Source organism: Ambystoma mexicanum, chromosome 4q (genome assembly GCF_040938575.1).
Source record: "Ambystoma mexicanum isolate Mex_15411 chromosome 4q, UKY_AmexF1_1, whole genome shotgun sequence".
In the NCBI taxonomy this organism is placed as follows: Eukaryota; Metazoa; Chordata; class Amphibia; order Caudata; family Ambystomatidae; genus Ambystoma; species Ambystoma mexicanum.
Window position 1 is genome coordinate 1,207,476,182 of NC_090928.1, and position 14,229 is coordinate 1,207,490,410.

Consider the following 14,229-nt stretch of genomic DNA (forward strand, 5'->3'; position numbering starts at 1 on the left):
GAATACATTGCGCGGGAGTAGTGCAGTATTTTTCCTTTACTGTTTCTGCGCTATAGATCTGGAGCTGTCAATAGTACGTGACCCTGTCTGGTTCAAGGCAGATGAGTTCCAGCCTTCTGTTCTCTTGCTTGATTGAGGTATTTGAGGTTGGTGGTACTTTCTTGGGAATGTTTGAGGGGCCTCTTTGGGGTCAGTACATGCAGAGTTTGAGAAATCCATTTGTGAAGGCTGTAGATGTGTTCATTGGTCTGACACACCCAGGAAACTTGGCAACCCCAAAGTCTCATAATTTGACCTTGCCAGAAAGCTTGGCCTCCCCCTCGGTTCCTTGTTGGATATTCCCAGTGCCCTACCAGTTTCAGATTTGCAGTAAACTCTCTATTTGACTTTCCAGTACGCTCCAAGTTTGAAATTGCCTGTAAACCTGAAGGTCACAGTGGGCTCCTTGTGTGCCCGCTACTCACAGTAAACTCTTAGTTTGAGGTTTCAAGTGAACTCCCAGTATGGCATCCTCAGCAAGTTCCACATTCTCCGTAAGCTTTAAGTTTGAGATCACTGGTAAGCTCCCCGTTTGACATTGCAACAGGCTCCCAGTTTGCAATTCCCAAGAAAACTGACTTTCCCAGTATGCTGCCTGTTTTAAATTTCAATGAAGCTGCTGGTGAGACATTCCCAGTGAGCGTGTTCTGCACAGTCATCTCTCAGTTTGACCTTCGTAGTAAGCATGACATTCCCAGAAATCTCCTATTTCGACATTCCTATTATGCGATTTTATACAATCATAGGGATACCGGTACTCAACTAGGAACTTGGGAACCAAACAGAATGTACACAAAATGGTTCTGTTTGGAAGCATCCATTTATATCTTACTTAGTAAATCCTATGCGTATTACCTTAAAACAATTAATTACATCATGTCAGTGCAGTCGGAGGCTTACCATAAAGAAATGACATCAACAATTAATTTTTACCAAATTGTTTTGATTCCACAAACATATCAAAACGAAAATGTTGTTTTCTTGATTACTATGTAAAGAAAGAACGTTTACAACGTCTACTATTGCAACCAATACTATAGCGCCATTAATTGAAAACAATAACAACAGTGTGCAAAGAATAATAAGAGAACATTGCTGGTTACAAAAAAAGGTAAAAACGTTCGTGGTAACATAACACATTTTAATCTGCATTAAAGAGAGATGTAGCTATTAAAATCCATGTCATTGTATATTCTGCAGACACTGTGTTCCTTGTTATGTTTGGATATGTTATGGTCACAGTCAACAAAACATATGTTCATGGTGTTGTTTTGCTGGACTTAAGGACTCCAAACTGAGTTGTGGTCTTTCCAGTAAAAACTGTATGTGGTTACTGTTGTTAACGGACTGAATTAGTCCAAATTGTGTTGTGGTGGATGTGTTTAATAACTACATTTAAGCACTGTAACAGCCAATGATCTGTCTATTTCTTGCTATTCATACAAAGTTAAGGTGTGTAAGAAGAATTATGAAGCCTCTCTTGTGTGCTTCTGATTTAGGTGAGTTGTGAATACATTTTGGCAGTCACATAGTAACCGATGCTTTAATAAAGCATTTTTACACGTCATTGAACAACAAAGTAATGTTGTTCATACACGGTTACTAACCGAGATAAAAGCCATATGGTCAGATCCCATTGATGGAGAGAAGCTTGAAATGTTAAAATACAACATATGCTACTGTCCTAAGGAAGGCAGGAATTGATTGTTGAAATGCCAAACCGTACTTATTAAACAAACTCTCAAGTCTCCTAATTCTCTATATACTAATAAAGACAAAGGAGTTGATATTTAATATCTGTGCAACAGTGGCAAAGAAAAGTATTCCTGTTTGCCAAATGGTATCCTCTTAATCTGTTGCAATACCTCATTGAGTAACCAAATCGTTTTCTCAAGTTTGTGATGCAAACGTGTGTACATAAATACAAAGTGGCTCTCCAATTCAAAGACAGTCCTTCATTAGTGCGATCACTTTTGTGACAGGCATTGAATATCCCATTTCAGCTCAGGTGAAACATTTTCAAATCACTGGTTAGACTATGCTATGCGTCTTTGAAAACATTTTATGACTCTTCAAATCATTAGTACAGCCAACACATGTTTCGCCTTACTAGGCTTTCTCAAGGCTGTAGTGATCCTGTAATTCTATTTTTACCTCCAACTAAATAGTTAACTACATACAGGGCCGGTGCAAGGAATTTTGCCACCCTAGGCAAACTGTCAGATTGGCTCCCCCCACTCCAGGTTGTATCCCGGTGGATTCCTCAGTGCTCAGCTGTAATACAGATGTGCTGCACATTGAAGTGTTGAGGTGCCCGGCAGCTAGCAATAAACATATCTGCATTAGGAGTCACTCAGTATGGCTAGGGTAACAGCAAGCAGCGGGATTGGGGGAAGCTAAAATACATTAGAGCAGGACCAGAGTGGGCCCTGAGCCTACTGGATCTAGAAAACCAAGTTACACCTTGCTGATGATATCCAACTAGGCCAAAACATGTCTGGATTTGCTTCTGGTCTCATGCATAAGGGATGCGACCAAGCAGTTCGGGCTGACTTGCCCCTTTTTGGGATGTGATCAAGCCTGATGTGTATTTATTTTTCCCCTTTCTGAAATGGCTCGGCATGGGAAGAACAATGGTCTGGAGAGTTGCTCAGAGCTATGCCAGAGGTTACGATCAGTGCTTAATTTCAGGGGGTGGGTGGTGTTTGCCATGGCTCAGGCCGGGCACTTATTTCTGAGCCCTGGCACTTATTTGTAAGCCCAGCTTGATTGTGTTGTGGTGTTTTGGCAACTTTATTATTTTAACTGCCAGTCTGTCATAGTAACATAACAATGAACAACAGTGTGCCCAAGCCATGGTCTCTGTGTCCTGGGATGGCTCATTGTTATTCACAAACCTGATGGCCCAGTTTGGCAGGGCAGGACTATCTATCGATGTTCATGAAAAACAATGAGATGCGAGGCAACAAACCTGAACACTGATGCTGGCCATGTCCACACCCTGCACCACTCTGCTGCATGACATTGCTGCACATTCCCTAATGTAATAACCAGCAGGGTGGGTTGACAACAACAGGACATTCACCAACCAAAAGGCCCCAACACAGGAGCAAAGTCAGTGAAAAGACCCACATCGACCTGGAGAGCCAGTCATGAGTGGCAACCTAAGCAAGGCGATATTGCTGCAGTGTTTGACAAGCAACTCATCAGTTCAGTAATGATTCAGTAATGATTCATCCATCAATTTACCACAGGAGGAAAGCATTTTTGCTCTGTATTCCTGTGGTTAGATGGTTAACATGCTCCACTTGAAACTGATATGATTAGACCAAAGGTCAACGATAATGTGTTTTAAAGAAACACTTGAACATTTGTTTTATTTCAAGACAATATGTTATGTTGATTTCACCCTCGATTAACCAGTGGGAGTTGGTGCTTTAACCCCAAATATGTTCACACCTTATGGAGCAGCCATGTGACACTGTATGGAGCAACAGTGGGTCGTGTCAACAGTAGACAGGGAACTGTGCCTCACCATACAAGAAAATATTTGGCCACTGGCACTTATTTTCTTACAAATTAAGCACTGGTAAGATGAATTCTAAACTTTCCAGCTATTTATCTTTTGTTTTTCCTATCCTGATCTGCATCATTCACTGCTCTCCCCATACTAAGACATCTCTTACCACTTACCATTCACCTGCTTGCACCATCGTTCGCTCCCCATTAGTGTAAGGGGATACAACCTCTGGTTTTCCAAATGTTTTGGACTATAACTCCCATCAGCCCTAGCCATCATAGTCAATGGTGAGGATCATGGAAGTCATAGTACAAAATATCTGTGGAGCAGCAGAAGTCTCATAATGCACTTCTATGTAGACTTGCATAAATGCACTGGTGTGCTCATACTGACACATCTAAACAGGCTCCCTCAAAGTACTGTATTCCTGAGAAGTATGCATTTGTGTTCCTCTAATGGAATCTCCATACAGCAGCTGGTATCCCACTAATAAGTAATACATCCATAGAGTATCCGGCTCGTTCCCACTAACTCACCTCCCACCCCCTTTACTTTTCAGATCCACCAGAGTGCCAGGGGACGACTCCGATTGGCGATAGTGTGCGGTACAAATGTCCTTTAACATTAACATTAACAATAATCACATGTATCCCAGTGCATAAGAATTCCAGGACCTCTCACATGTCATCGCTTTCCTGGCCTGCAATATGCATCTGTATTGTATTCCCACACTTAGATATCTGTACCACTCTCCCAATGCAATCAAGCTCCTATTAAACACAGGCCGGTAAGAGGAAAATTGAACTGTGGAGCATTACAAGGTGAGCAGAGGTGTTTTTTTGCTGTAATGAGGCTACAATGTCAGTGGGGGCCATAGTACCAGGTTTTCTAAGTGCTGAAATAATAAGTGTTACTACCCCACAACTGATCATTCTCAGGCAGATGAAGGGCTAAGTCGGCCCTGCCATGATTCTTCAAACCTCTGTCCCACACGCTGAACTCAGATGTCCGAGGCGAGCGCTTAACTCACTGAGCTACCAATCAGTATACATAGCTTTGGATTTTTGCTAGTTTCAGAAGAATTGGGATAGATTCATCCCGATTAAAAGCAACATCAGAGAGGCTAAAAATGAAGGATTCCATATAAATGGTTGCTATAGGATGGGAAAAGGTGTCAAAAGTGTTCACCGCATGTTTTAGAGGGTTCCTTTTGATTTTCTTTTTAACCTTTGTGTCATCAAATGTATCCTTTGTAACAAAGCATTTAATATTCTATTTAAGCAACATTTTGTGCTGTCATATAGTGCTTCATGGCAGACTCCATCAGCTTCTAAGCCCTTTAACAACAGGTGCTAATATTAGCTTATTTTGAAAGTAACTGGCTTTTTAAAATGCTGCCCTTCAGTAAGGTGCGCCCTTGAGACTCGACCCATGAGCTTGACTGTGCAGCTCAACATGTGATGCTACCGCTGCACACACTGAGTAAGTTGCTTACATAGGATGTAGAGGCCTGGCATGTTGTGGTGATAAATGCCCATTTGATGGCGGTCAGGACCCAGAGCCTATGATAGCACTGCAGAGCATTCCCGTGAGGGCATGCCCCATAAAGTAATCCTCTGATACCTGCAGCTGGTCATGAAGCTGCACCTAGGTATGTGATGATAGACAATACATGGTCATTGAAGGCACTCTATGACTCTGCCGTGTCCACTTCACCCTGGGTGGGCTTTCATCTTGTGCATTGTCATTGGTCCTCATGCAATTTGACTGGTTGCGTTGAGCAGTGGTTACGTACTTCTGTGTTCATTCCAATAAATGAATTGCTTGTGGAGGGATGTCAGATGAGCACAGAGGGGGAACTACCCGGCCTTCTTGTGGCCCGGAAGGAAGGGAGGGAGGGAGGTACAATTGGGGCTGGGGGGGGAAATAAGCCTTCTGTCACCTACTACAACAATAACCCACTGAAAGCGTTGAAGCACAATTTCAAACCCCTTCCAGATTCCGCCATGTCTGCACCAATGATACAGACTTGACTGTCCCACACCAGGGCAAGTTGAGCTATGAAGAGCAGAAACACGAACTGTGTTGTGTACGTACGCCTAGAGTCACGGCCACCCTGAGCAAGTGAAGGTGATGCACTAAATCAAAACAGGCTGCTCTATGGGCCCTCTGCCCTTCTAATCCAGGGCACTGTTGTGAAACTCCAGGTTGCCCCAGATGAACCCCTGCCACGTGCCTATAGGTCATCCATTGCATGCTTGCATGTATAGCTGGACAGCACAATGTTACACATTGGAGGGCCTACAAGTACCGGAATGCATAACTAAAGGCCACACCTGCAGGGCCTGGCCACACCTGGCACAAGGCTTCTTGCGGTCTATGCACTGTTGGGACACTTATCTGCAAAGCCAATCTCCGTTTGTGTGTGATGATCAACTAGAAACCGGTAAAACTGGGGTGGCAGTACCCCAGGTCCAGCAGATAAAGGTGGGGCTCTGGTGGTGATTGATACTGTTGATTATCGAGATGAATGCCAGAGACAATTGAACGATACCAACATTTACAAGGTTCTACCTTGTAATCCAATCAGAGAGATTTCAAATAATCTTAAAACTGTTCTTGAAATGGCAGAAGAGAACAAATGGATAAGTGAAAAAAACAAAGATTTTTTGATCCAGGAATTTCCACAAACACCACATCTTTATTTGCTTCCAAAAATACATAAATCTCTTCTGAAACCTCCTGGATGACCAATAGTGGCTGCCACTTAGAGTATCCTTAAACCTTTAGGCATTTATATCGACACAATTTTGCAGCCAATCGTACAGAAACATCCAACCTATATTAAAGACACTACAGACTTTTTGAACATCCAATTAGAGGCACATGACCTTCTAGTCACCATTGATGTGAACAGCCTCTACACCTCCATCCCGCACTGCCTAGGTAAACGAGCAGTCGATTGGCTGTTATTGCAGGAGGAAGAAATAGGGGCGTCAAAGGAATGGATCATGATGTTACTTGACTTCATTGCACAGAATGCTTACTTTCAATATGAGAAACAATACTACTCACAAATTAGCGGTACAGCTATGGGTGCCAAGATGGCACCCGCATATGCTAATTCCTTTATGCTGAAATTTGAAGAAGACCACATTATCAGACACCCTGTCTGGCATCAATATATAAAACACTGGGGAAGATACATAGACGATATCGTCCTGGTGTGTACCGGTTCGCAAGAAACTCTCAGCTCATTTTTGGGATACATCAATCTGATTGATAAGAGAAATCAATTCACACATGAAATTGGTCATCCTTGTGTACACTTCCTAGATGTTGTAGTAATTCCGAAGGCACCATCATTTGACACTGAAGTTTACCATAAACCTACCGACAGAAATAATCTCCTCCATAGGATGAGTTTCCATCCATCAGCCACAATACGGAGTTTACCATATAGCCAGCTACTGCGTATAAAAATAATCACTAACATAGATTCTAAGTATGTGCAAGAAAAGGAAGCGATGCTCAATAAATTCAAAGCAAGAGGATTCAAGGAAGAAGAACTTCTCTGTGCTGCTGAAAAGGCAGACACACAAGAGAGAACCAATTTACTAAGAATGAAAGAATCAACTAGTAAAGAGAATTCATTGGTCTTTGTTAGTAAATACAGTGTTCAGTCATCCAAAATCAAAATAATCATTCTTAAACACTGGCCTATGCTGACTTGCGACGACAAATTCCAGAATTTATTTCAGGAAAGACCAGTTTTTGCCAATCAACAGAGCTGTAACTTGAGGGACCTGTTGGTTAAAACGAAACCCAAAATGACCAAGAAATTAATGTAAAAAAAACAGGGATCTATTCCATGCATGTCCTGCAGTAACAGCAACAATATCATCAAAGGGAATACAGTCACACACCCCAGAACTGGAGAGAAGATAAAAATCAAGGACTACTCTACTGTCAGAAGGTGTTATATACTGTATCACGTGCCCATGTGGTCTACTTTACATTGGACAGACTGCCAGGAAAGCATGTCTGAGATGGAATGAGCACAAATCGAATGTTAGGACCAATAATCAACACTCACCAGTTGCCAGACACTTCAATAAAGCTAAACATCAGATAGCACAGATGCAATTCCAAATTCTAGAAGTAGTACAAACGGCGAACATCAGAACTAGTGCTACCAAGAGACTAGAACAACGTGAAGCACATTGGATTGAAAGACTGGATAGGGTATCGCCTTGGTGATTGAATGAAGAATTAAATCTGCACTGTTTCATATGAAAGAGACATTATCTATTTGTTTTGGTTTTTCCCAATCTACATGATGGTTTAATTGTACATTCTTTAATAACAGTAAGTATGCTCACGATTGAGTTACGCCACAAGCTGAGTAGACACATAATTGTGACATCAACATTTTGATGCAGCGATGCGGTACTGTTTACAACCACACTGTATATATACATTATGACGGTTGGCATTTTTCCAATAAGAACTTTGAGTATTGTCCAATTATATGTACCGATGAGGCTAATAACTGGTACTTTCCCTTTCTGAACTATTTGACTAAGCCTATCATTGGCTACAAACGTAACATTGACAGTTCGACATACCAGCTAGTTTAGACGCTAGCATACTTACACTCCTTGGTGTGCGAATGCTTTTGGGTGCTCACGCACATGTGAATACAGATATCCTGAATTAGCAAGAGACAACCGCTGTACATTGACGGAGGCCTGTCGCCATGACAACCAGTCACATAGACATAATGATACATAACCACGTGGCGTCCAGCTCAAGAACGTTTCCATGGTAACATTTGTGCTCGCCTACAATCCGGAGATATATATAGAATTATATACATACTGTTACCCACAAAAAGCAATTAGGCATCGTTACTAAAACAGAATTTTTATATCTGGCAGGGTCACTGGCACGTAACTGAGCGGGTACAAACACGACTTCTAACACAAATACATGTAACAGTTACGAACATATTTGAGCTGATAAGAACTACTAGAAGAGTTTGAATGAGAACAAGTAGCAGCCTGTTTTCTACCAAATATGGCACACAGGGATAACGCATCGTAGAGATTTACCAACCGCTGATATTAATTACAACACCAGAAAGGACAATATTTTTTGAGGTAAGGAGGTTACGAACTAGACAACATATCTGTGTAACTATCCTCATATGCAGATGTTTTAGTATCACACAAACTGTATGTTTGTTTCTGATAGGACCTCTGGCATGAAAATGTAGCAGTACAATAAGGATGGTTTCATACAGGCATCAAGTGTAACAGGAATAGTAACACACGTGCTTATACAAGTTTTTATACACCAACACGTGCGATCAGGTATGCATGATATTTTTATTCCAACTGCAATGATGTGAAATTAAATATGACTACTTATAAAGATCTAAGCTGTGTAGCTAGAAGTTAGTTGGGCCTATATTGTTCCATTCAATTGTTTTATAGACGGGGAGTTCTTGATATAAGTCTCTGAAAGACTCTATGTGGAAATTAATATTACAGTAAGGATGCTGCTGGATATATATCAACTTTTGATACAAAGACGCTATATTGGTTAATGATGATGGGAACATCACTGTGATAAATAGGTGGCAAAAACCGATACATCTGCAGGTATTTAACAATTATCCTGTTGTGCTCTATGTAGTGCGTTAATATGTTGAATTCACTATAATGGATTTGTGTGAGTGCTTCACATTGTTTATTTTTCTTTTTATACTATAGAATTCGCCCTGATGAAGGACCAAGTGTGGGTCCAAAATGCATTGGCATTTTCTTTCTGCTTCTCCGAAACTAATGAAATTTGCTAATTAAAAAGCCACTGATAAAATAAGCTGCATGGGATATTTTTTCTGTGTATGGACAGTATCCTAATCACGCAGGTATTTTGATTTGTTTATTTTTACGATATGAATGAATTCAACATCTTTCAGTAGTTTTCACTACAATTGGCGACCCAAGGTCTGATGTAAGTTTTTCTCACCAGACACTATTGTTGCAGTACCCCAGGTTAATGCACTTCCCGCAAAGACCTGAGTATATATTTAGATGCTCATCCTTGTGAGGGTCATTGATAGAGTGCTGTTGGTGGGGGGGGGGTGGTGCCAAGAACCAGGCACCTCTATCATTACAGGAACTGCACATCAATGAGCTTAAGGGCTGTGCAGAAAACAAAGAATTAGGCCTCTGCCACATGAACACCCGAGGGATGGGCTCATGCAGCCTTCGAGCCCCTCTCCTAGCAGGCAGCAGTCAGGACCCATTCAGAGACCACCCCCACCAACAAAGGGACTCAGGGGAGGGATCAGTAAAGGTAGGTCAGACGCTAAGTATCTGACATTGTAAACACACTGGAGAAGCGCTCTCTGTACCTTGAATCACAGCACAGATTGTGTGCAAACAAGGCATACCAGTATTTGAAAGTAAACACACACACACTGAATTGCAAATTACAGTTTATAGTCTGCAGCACCTCACAGCTGTACACACAACCTCCTACCATCACAGAGAGATACATTGAATGTTATTAGAGCACCAGCACCCCCCCTGCCGACTATGTGTCACAGTCGCTGGGCCAAAGAAGAAGTTAACTCTGCAGGCAGCTGACTGCAGCATTCGCATTTGACTCAGAGTTAGGAAAGTCTAGTGGCAGTGGCACATGCGGTGCTCCGTTCGTGTTATGCATTGCTAATGGGCAGGTGCCAGCGCTTGAGCGACCACTGCCATGCCCATGCCCACATCCATGACCCTTAACTGGCCCCAATCCTTTCATGGGGTCCCTGGTGCTGTGTTGCCTGGCCTGCTGCTACTGCAGGCAGCCTCAGCCTGCAGACAGTCAGGGCAGGTGCTATCACAGGCAAGGCAGTTTGTGTTATACAATTAGTGTGGAGGTGTTAAAGCAGCATTTTGCCGCTCTAACATTACCACATATAGGCAAGCGCCTCACATTGCTTAGTGATAGCACCCGCCCTGACTACATAGTCTCTGAATATTGACAGAGATACTGCCTGTTTCACTGAAGTGATTTAATTAGAAGACAAATAATACCAAATCAGACTCCATCAATCTTCAGGGAGGCTGTGTTTCTTTGATTTTCCAGGTGTGTCTTCATTTCCTTTTCGGGTGTGGCAAGTTAATTGACTCTAAGGTTAATAGAGCTTAAAATGGGGCATGGTGCGTAATAAAATCCCAAACTCTACTTATAGATTAACAATGAGGTTCCTTCCTTCCCATAAAGCCATTGGCATCCATTTATACCGACGGTACGTGCCTCATGCAGTAGCGTCACAGCCGCATACCCTTAGGATGCCTACAACAAAAGACGACTCTCAACAGACCACGAAGGTAAAGGGCACCGTAGCAGATCAAATAGCTAATGTGCGGGAAAGAGGTACAGGGATAGATAGGAAATTTAGTCAGTGTCAGAGGCTAAAGGTTGGCCTATTGAACACAAGGTCAATGGTAAAACACGCAAATAACATACATGACTTGATTCTAGAGAAGGCCCTTGACATTCTCTGTATTACAGAAACGTGGTTGAAAGACCCTATAGGACCCACATGTACGATGGCGGTGCCAGAGGGCTATATAATCTACAACATGAATAGAGATGTAGGCCAAGGGGGGTGGGGGTGGCTATTATCGCCCGGGAAGACCTGAAGCTATACAAAGTGAAATTTAGCTGTAGCGGCTGCAAATCTATTCAGCTGAAACTAATATTTACTCCAAATAACAGTTTTAATATTATTATAATTTATAGGCCCCCTCCCTCATATCCGAGTTCGCAAATGAACTGAGCTCCCAGCTAATATCTCTAAGATCTAGCAATGCATCCATTCTGGTTGCCGGAGATTTGAATTATTGGAGAGGAAATAAGAAAGATAGAGATGCGATAGCATTGGAAAACACATTAAGAAACTTGGACTTTGAGGGCATGAATAATGAGCCTATGACTCCTCAAGGAAATCAACTCGATTGGCTTCTAGCTTATAATTTGCAGACACAAATGATACGGACAGAACCCTGCATATGGAGTGACCATTATCTGATCACCGCAGAGATCATCTTGCAAACTGCGACTAAAGCACAGAATCCGCACATAAAAGTCATCAGTAGAAATTTCAAAAAACTAAAGATCGAACAAATTCAGCCTTATCTAGACAAAGCTATGCAATCCTATCAGCCCCAAGACATCTGTGAAACCCTGTTGGATAAATACTTAATACAAATCGGAGAGTTGGTGGAACAATTAGCACCACTAAAAACTAAGACAACTCGCAAGCTTAGTAACAACCAGAAATGGTTTACTCCAGAGCTAGAAAAAGAAAAAAGGACATTAGAAAGGAAATGGCTAAACAAAAAAACCGAGGAAAATAAAGACAGATGGAGACAAGTAAATAAAAAATATAGAGATGAAATAAATGTAGCTAAAGCCAATTATTTTAATCGAGAAATAGCATCAGCAGCAAACTCTACGAGTAAACTATTTGAAATATTGAAAAGCATCGAAAAACCCAAGATGCTTACTTCTACTTTCCTTCCATCTGAGGCAGATTGTGATGTTGTACAAAGTGCCTTGGCAGCAAAAATTGCAAAAGCACAGCAAAATCTTATCAAATCAAGGATAGGCCACAATCAGGAATCCCAGACAATGGATGGCCGAACTAAGGATAGATCAGAGGCTTTTACATTTCCCCGATCACGGTAGAGGGGCTAATAGCAATTATGGGTAACATGAAACCCTCGTCATGTGCTGAGAATATTCTTCCTGCTCATATAGTACTGGAACACAAGGCACAGTTTGCTCCGGTCCTTGTGAAAATCATAAATGCATCCTTTGAAGAGGGCTTAATACCTAATAAACTCAAGAACCCCACAGGTGACGGGTTACTACTACCCCCCTGGTAAAGAAAATAAGCTTGGATCCCAAGGATCCAGCGAATCTTCGTCCCATTACGAATGCTAACTTCCTGCTTAAAATAATGGATAAAATTGCCACCTTACAATTACAAGAGCACGTAGAACAACATGGGACACTAAACCCACAACAATCAGATTTCAGGGCATCTCACAGCACTGAAACTGCAATGCTGGATCTACAAAACCACATGTTGGGGATATTGGACAAAGGAAAGACAGGGATCTTAATGCTACTGGATCTGAGTGCAGCCTTCGACTTGGTTGATCATGAGCTGCTAGCGAAAGCTTTAAGGGATAATGTGGACTGCTCCAAGGTGACACTAAAATGGTTAATATCCTTTCTTACGGACCGCCAAGCTAAAGTACATTGGGGGAACAACTTCTCGGACCCTCTGGCTATATTATTTGGTGTACCACAAGGTGCAAACCTATCACCAATGTTGTTTAACATCTACTTGCGCGGTTTATGCGACATCTTGATGAAGGCAGACGTGTTTTTCACGAATTGTGCGGACGACACGCAGCTGGTCATCGAAATAAAAGGGTCATATGAGGAGGGCAGCAAAAAGACAGCACTCATATATAGTATAATAAACAAATGGATGCAAAAGAACTGGATGTGCCTTAATGACACAAAAACAGAATTTATGCTTTTTGGACGTAGTAGGGCACTGGACAAGCTGGGAAAGGAATATGAGAATTTTATGATTAATGAGGCCACAATGAAGGTATCTGACCAAGTAAAAACACTAGGAATGATGGTTAATTTCACACTGAACTCGGATGCTCAGGTAAATTACCTGATAAAGAACACAGCTTATTATTTACGCCTGATGAGGGCCATCAGGCCCTTTCTGGAGGAAAGCAACATAGAAAATATAGGAAGGGCCATTGTATTATCCAAATTGGATGATGGCAACGCCCTTCTGGTTGGGCTATCTGCAAAAGACCTAGGGAGATGCCAAGTCCTAGAAAACAACACTGTAAGGATAGTAAAAAAACTAAGAAGGCACAACCATGTTACCCTAGCTAGACAATCCTTGCATTGGCTTAGAGTAGAGGATCGCATCAAGTTTAAGACCTTGACGCTTGTGCACAAGTGCCTTTTTGGTAAAGCACCCACTTACCTGTAAGAGGATTCAATTCAACACTACAGCTAAGTCAACGCCTAGTCTATGATACTGAATGAAAACCCTTATTGATATATCTTTATGTCCAGTTCATGCATTCTGGATGACTACCCCTATATAACACCCCTCTCTTGGAACCCTCCTGACCCCACTGAGCCAAGAAGTAGTCTGTTTTGCAAGTTAAAAGGTTTATTTGATAATTTAAACAATAGATATATATATCACACTTTATAATAAATTAATAATTGAATATCACACTTAATCTGATATGATAAAGATTAACAACGGAGAATCTGGCACTAGCACACTTCTTTATAATCACTAAGGAGTTGACATGAAATGGATAAGGTAGCACACTGGTAAATAGGTACAGAAGTATAATGTGGTAGAGAATGCTTTATAGGGTTCAAATGGATGCAATGTTGAATGAAATGCAGTACAGAAAATACTCAATATGATTTCAACAAAACAATGTAATCACTTTTCTCTGGCTATTCACTCCCCCCCCTCTTTATGCAATGCAAGGAAATGGGAGGAAAGCACACAGTTCTCAGAAATGCAATCAATG